Raw genomic sequence first — 7484 nt, 5'->3', positions numbered from 1 at the left:
CCCAAATGATAGAATGATTAGTCATATCAGGTGTCAAAATACATAACTTATTATGTTAAAACCTACCCCAAACGATAAAAACTCTGTTTAGTCACTCTTGGTATAAACTATGGTATAAACTGAGAAAAAAAGAAGCAAAGAGTGAACAGTCAGCATTTCATTAAACATCATTGCAAAACCAGTCAAATAATAAGAATTAAGTCTAACCAGTTTCTTCTGGTATTCTAATTGATAAACATTTTGAAGAAAGCCAGTAGTACATGAAACATCTTTAGACCAATTTTAAACTACGTGAACTCAATCTGTTCAGTCAGCCACTCATGGAGTAAACTGTACCAAGAAACTGTGAAACCATGAATCAAATACATGTAAGTAGTACATGAGACATCAATTTGAAACAACCACATAATATGAACATGTCAGGTCAGCCAGAACTGGTATATACTATACTATGAAATTGAGAAAAAAATAGTTAAAAGTAGGTAAAAATGAAAAATCTTTAAAAGGTAACGTTGTGCACATAATGACAAATCAGTCAGATCAGTCACTCCTAGTTTAAACCATGCTATAAACGAAAGAATTGGTGATAAGTAAAACATCAAACATTTCAATAACCAACCTCAAATGATAAATAGTAAAAAATTATATCTCATATATCACTGACTATACTATAAAACTGAAAAAGAAATAGAAGTAGTGAGAAGCAGAACAAAACATTTCAAAAACTTACCACATGATTAAAACTCCGTCCAATCAGTTACTTAAGGTGTACACTATGAGAAGCAACTGATAAAAGCGAGCAGCGACTAAAACATCATTATGAAACTAACCTCAAATGATAAGAATTCAGTCTAATCGACCACTTACAGTATACATGCAATGAAACTGAAAACAGAAGAAGCGAATGAAAAGTCAAAGACTAAACATCGTTTAAAAACTGACCTTAAATGAGTTTGATGACTCTAGGCATAAACTCTACCGAAGAAACAAATAAGTCAAAACTAAAAAATACACTAAGCATCATATCAAAACTAACTTTAAATGATAAAAAATCCAGTCTGATGAGTTACTTCAGATAAACAAGACAATATTTAAAAACAACTTCCAATGATGAAACTGAGTCATTTCAGGTATAAACTACATCATGAATCTTAAATGAAGAAACAAATAGTTAGAAGTCTAAAGTACATGAAATTATTTTACATTAATGTTTGATTACTCACTTCAGGTGTAAAAAAATACTATGAAAGAGAAAAAAAGAAACAATTAGAGAGAAGTTAATAATTCATGAAACGTAGTTTTAAAACTTCAAATGATAAAAACCGAGTTTGATCAGTCACTCATTGTATAAACCATACCATGAAGTCACAAGAAAACAAATAGTGAGAAATTAGTACTACATAAAACGATTTAAAACCAACGTCGAATGACAAAAACTGTCTGATCTCTGAATCATGGTATAAACTGTACCATGAAACTGAATAAGTAATAGTAAGAAGTCGAAAGTACACAAAAGATATATAAAACCCAAATATAACATTTATTAGGAAAATGAAGCATTTAAAAAAACAATCTTAAATGACGAATTTTGTAACTTAGGTAAAAACTAGAGCATTACTCTGAGGAAAGAAGCAACAAATGAAAGGGTGCAGTACAGAAAATCATCTTTGAAAATACTTTAAACGATAAGAACACAGACTTGTCTGTCCAAATATAAACTACACATACAATGAAACTGGGAAAAGAGAAAATCAAGATGAGAATTGAGAACATGAGCTACGATAGAGTAGAAAAGTTTTTGGGGCCCAAATATTTTGCCAATCTGTTCAAAAATCAATTTCGTGGCTTTAGTTTTTGTGGTCTTTCAACTTATTGGACATCTTGAATGATATTAGATCAAGCTTGCACTTTTTATTTTCCTTGATTTTGAAAAAATGCGATATCCACGAAAATTTGTGTAACAAAACTTTCCGCTATAAGCTAATTTAGATTCAAAACTCAAATAATAGGAACTCAGTATGATCAGATAATACTGGTAATTTGATTTATACTTTGAAATTGAGAAAAGAAATTGGTGAGTTGTAGTTCATAACACATTATTATGCAACTAACGTCCAATAATAACAGTCTGATCAGTCAAGTCTGGTAAAAAGTAAACTGTGAAAGTGAGAAAAGAAGAGCGAAGTACTGAGAAATTAGTGCATGAAATGTCACAAATTAATCAAAAATTATAAAAACAGTATCATCACTTACTTCCGGTATAGACTAATGTATGAAACTGAGAAAAACAAACAGTAAGAAGTTAGTAAAACGTAAAACATCATTTCAAAAATCCACCTCAGTTTGATAAAATCTCAGTCTGATAAGTCACTTCTGGTATTTTAAATATACCATGTAAGTGAAAAAAAGGAAACAAATAGTGCAAAGTCAGTAGTAAATGTTACATCATTTGAAAGATAAAAATCACTCAATAACAATTGAGTCTGATCAGTCTCTCTTGCAATAGACTATACTATGAAACTTAGAAAAGTCGTGAGAAGAGAGCAGTAAATAAAGCATGATTGTAAAACAAACATAAATAATAAAAATTTGGTCTGAAGTTACTCCTGGTATAAACTAAATAAAACTGAGGAAATAAATGAATAGTAAGAAGTAGAAAATCATTTCAAAACCAACTTGAAATAATAAGCACTCAGTCTGATCAGTCACTTCTCGTCTTTTCAACTATACAATGAAACTGAAAAAAGTAAGCCAGTAGTACATAAAGTATCATCTTAAAAAACTCAAATGATGAAAAAAACTTAGTCTTATCAGTAACTCATAGTATAAACTATACCATGAAACTAAAAGGTGCAAATAGAGTATTGTAAGTAGCACATGAAACATAATGTAAGTACACAACTGCAAAATGAGAATGTAGTCAGGGTAGGCACTACTATTATAAACTAGACTGTGAAACTGAGATGTTAAGAAACAAAAAGAAGTCTGTGTAAACGAAACATTACAAAAACTAAAACCACATAATAAAAACTCAGTCAGATTAGTCAATCCTGGTCTAAACCATGCTAAGGACCTAAAAAAAGCAAACAGTGAGTAGAACATTAAACATTTCAGTAACCAATCTTAAAACGACAAAATCAATAAGAATTTGATCTCACTAGTCACTCCTGCTATAAACTATAGTATGAAAATGAGTAATAAAAAGATTGTGAGAGGTAAGTAGAACATCTAATGACTAGCACTCACTCAAGTTATTCCTGGTATAAACCATAAATAGAAGCAGCAGATCCAAAGTGAGTGCAAGCATTTTTATAAAACAAATCTCCAATATAGGAACTCAGTGTGAGCAGTCACTCATAGTATCAACATATGAAACTGAGAAATTGGATAGTTTGAAAAACTTATGAAAATAAGTTTAATCAGAGACTCCTAGTATAAAGTGTACTAGTAATGAATGCAAAAAAGAAACAAATAGAGAAATGTCAAAAGTACATTAAGAATTACATTAAACCTACATAAACTGATGAAAACCCAATCTGATGAGTCACTTTAGTATACACCACACATGAAAATGGGAAAAAAAGAAACAGTAGAACAGAAAATTTTTTAAGGAACAACCTAAAATAAAACTTAGTAAACCCAGGTGTGAACTAAAACTACATGAAATTTATAAACAAAGAGACAAATAGAAGTCAATAAGTAGAGAAACCTACCTTAAATGATCAGAACTCAGTTTCATCAGGAACTTCTGGATACACCTTACTATGAAACTAAGTAAAGGATATAGTGAGAAGTTAGTAGTACAGGAAATTGTTTAAAAACCAACATCAAACAATAAGAACTGTCTGATCAGTCGTTCTTGGTATATACCACAGTATGAAACAGAAATGAAACACAAATAGTAAGAAATTAGTAGTACTTTTAGCATCATGTAACACCAGGGTCAAATAATAACTGTCTTATAACTGAGTTCTATTATAAACTTTATTGTAAAATTGAATAAGTAGTAATTAGTGAGAAGTCAGAAGTACGGCAAACATCAATTTAAAATAAAGAGCAAATGATGAACACCACATCAAACTTTTTAGAAGAAAGAAATGTGAAGTGAGACGAATAAAAACATTCCTAGAAGCAACCTTAAATGACTTTAAGCATTCCCTTAATCCAGATATAAACTACACTATGACTTGGAGGAATGAAGAAACAAATAGTTGTAACAAGTACATAAATCTTCATTTTAAAACTTACCTCAAATGGTAAGACTCTGTCTGATTAGTTAGTTCTAGTACAAACTACACAATGAAACTGAGAAATTAAGTAACCAATGACAAATGAGTAGAACATGAGCTATTGTTTTAAATTCCAATGTCAAGTGATCAGAAAACAGTCTGATCTCAGTCACTTCTGGTGCTTTTAAAGTATACTTTATACTTGAGAAAAAAAGAAAAAGTAGTGAGTAGTATTCCGGACCACATTATTTTGAAACTAACCTCAAATAACAACTAAGTAGACTGATCAGTCACTTTCGGTAAAAGCTATACCGTGAAAGAGAGGTAAAATGAGCAAAAATACTGAGAAAATAGTGGTGTATAAAACGTCACCTACAAACAAGCCACAAATGATAAGAACTGTGATCAGTTGTGGTTACATAGACTAAAGTAAGAATTGAGGACAAAAGAACTAAACGTGAAACATCATTTCAAAAACCAAACTCAATTGGTAAGAACTCAGCCTGATTAGTGTCTTGATGCTACAAAAGTGAAAAAATAGGGCAAAGTAAGTAGTTTTAAACCTGATCAGTTACTCATGCAATTAACGGTTGTATATAACTGACAAAAGTAGTTAGATGTGAGCAGTCAACAAAACATTTTGAAACCAGAAGAAATAATAAGAACTCGGTCTTAAAGTCACTCCTGGTATTATGAAACTCACAAAACAAACAGATGGTAGGAAGTGAAACATCGTTAAAAAGCCAACATGAAATAATAGGGACTCAGTCCGATCCGTCACTTTTTGAAATTCAAACTATACCACGAAACTGAAAAAAAGTCAGTAGTACATGAAGCATCATTATAAAAAACTGAAACAATATAACCCAGTCTGATCAGTCATAAAACATTGAAGAAATTAGTATCAAAATAATAAAAACTGAGTCTGATCAGTTACTCATAGTATGAATTATACTATGAAACTAACAAAGGCAAATAGAGAAGTTATAAGTACATGAAACATTTTTAAAACAACTGTAGTCAGGTCGGGCACTACTGGTGTAAACTACACTATGAAACTGAGAAAGTAAAACCTAAAAAGTTAAAAGTCTAACATTATGTCATAAGAAATCAGTCAGATCAATCACTCCAGGTCTAAATTATTCTAAGGACTTAAGAGGAAGCAAATAGTGAATAATATAACATGAAACATTTCATAAAGCAACCTTAAGCCATGAAATTAATCATTAGATATCATCAGTCACTCCTGTCATAACTATAGTACGAAACAGAGAAAAGAAACAGGTAGTGAGAGGTAAGTAGAACATCTAATGATAAGAACTCGGTCAAATCAGTCACTCCTGGTATATAATATAAATAGAAGGAACAGATCCAAAGTGAGTGCAAGCATGTTCATAAAACCAACCTTAAAAGATAACAACTCAGTGTTGTCAGTCACTCATAGCATTCAACATAATATGAAAACTAAAAAATTGAAACAGATGAAAAGTAAAGCATTAAACGTAACTTCAAAAACGAACTGAAGATAAGTTTGATTAGTGACTCCTTAAATTCAAAGAAACAAGTAGAGTCAATTATACATTAAGTATCATTTTAAAACCGACCTATAATGATGAAAAGTCAGTCTGATCAGTCACTTTAGGCATACAACACACATGAAAGTTGGACAAGAGACATTTGTGAAGTGAAACATAAAACAATATTTAAAGAACCTAAAGAATAAAACTTAATCAATGCAGGTAATTTAGAACAAAAGTCTTAAGTCAAAAAGTACATAAAATATTTTTAAACCAACCTTAAATAATCACAACTAAGTTCATTAGTCAGTTCTGGAATACACACCTTACTATGAAACTAGGAAAAGAAGTAATACATAGTGAGAAGGTAGCACTACATGAAAAATCACTTTAAATGCAAATTCAAACAATAAGAACTCACTTTGATCAGACACTACTGGTATACACCACAGTTAAAAAATAAAGAAACGAATAGTGAGAAATTAGTAGTACATAAAATATCAAAAATGGCTGTCTCATCCCTGACTCCTGGTATTAACTCTACCATAAAAATAAAAAAAGAACTAGAAAATAATGAGAAGTTGAAAGTACATGAGATGTCTATTTAAAACGAAGCACACACGACAATATGATTAGTTGTATCAGGTATACACCATATTAAAGTGGGAAAAGGAAAAAATGTAAAATGAGAGCAAAAAAACATTTCTAAAACAACCTCAAACGACTTTAAGCAATTGGTTAATCTAGGTATAAACCACACTATGACTAAAAGGAAAAAAGAAACAAATTGAAGTCACAGAATATAATATTGTTAAACCTACATAAAAAAGATAACAAAAAATTCCTGATCAGTCAGTCCTTGTATAAACTACACTAGGAAGCTCAGAAAAGAAGGAAAGAATAAAAATTGAGTAGAACAAAAACATTCTTTGAAATTGCAACCTTACATGATATGAACTCAGTAAGATTGTCACTTCTGGTAATTTAAAGTATACTTCAAAAATTAAATAAAGAGGAAACAAATAGTGATAAGTTGTTGGCTCATAACACATCAATTTCAAACTAACTTTAAATGATATGAATTGAGTGTGACCTGGTATAAATTATACTATGAAAATAAAGAAGAAACCAATAGTAAGTCGTATTACATGAAACATTTCAAAACCAGCCACAAATGATTAGAGCCGTCTATTCAGTCACTCCTGTTAAAATGGTAGAAACTAAGAAAGGAAGAAACAAATAGAAGTTAGTAGAACATGAAACATCACTTTAATAACCAACTTGAAATGATAAAACGTGAGACTGTGAAGTCACTTGCTGTATTTCAAACTATACTATAAAATGGAGAAAAACAAAGTGCGAATTCAGTATTGCATGTAACAAATTTAAAACCAACCACAAATGATAAGAACTGTCTGATCAGTAACTTTTGGTAAATTAACTATACAAAAAAGAATGAGCAAATAGTGAGTAGAACATGAAGGGTCATTTCAAAAAACAACCTCAAATGATAATAAATCAGTGTGATCATAACTTTTGGTATTTTAAAATATAATATAAACAGCAATAAGGAAAAAAAGTACAGTCCGTAGTAAATAAAACTTGTAAATAACAAATGTGACTGATAAAAACTGAGTCCAATCAATCATTTCTAGTATAAACTATACCTTGAAACTGAGAAAAGAAGAAACAAATAGTGAGAAGTAGTATGACAAACGTTTTAAAACAACTTTAGAGA

At 30.4% G+C, this 7484-nt stretch overlaps 1 long non-coding RNA gene across 1 annotated transcript; it reads right to left on the bottom strand.

Moving 5' to 3' along the window:
- Positions 1-2984: 2984 nt before the first annotated feature.
- LOC109582473 (uncharacterized) lies at positions 2985-7484 on the bottom strand. The gene is made up of 17 exons (XR_002185107.1): positions 7414-7484; positions 7143-7187; positions 7028-7080; positions 6814-6966; positions 6694-6740; positions 6168-6286; positions 6025-6083; positions 5834-5941; positions 5635-5774; positions 5435-5569; positions 5324-5380; positions 4649-5274; positions 4491-4601; positions 4249-4430; positions 3714-4186; positions 3516-3618; positions 2985-3444 (listed from the first exon to the last, which is right to left on the bottom strand). It is a non-coding gene; the product is annotated as an uncharacterized LOC109582473 (long non-coding RNA).

The sequence above is a fragment of the Amphimedon queenslandica genome, unplaced genomic scaffold (genome assembly GCF_000090795.2).
Source record: "Amphimedon queenslandica unplaced genomic scaffold, v1.1 AMPQUscaffold_13381, whole genome shotgun sequence".
NCBI classification, from domain to species: domain Eukaryota; kingdom Metazoa; phylum Porifera; class Demospongiae; order Haplosclerida; family Niphatidae; genus Amphimedon; species Amphimedon queenslandica.
This window is presented reverse-complemented; position numbering and strand designations above follow the sequence as displayed.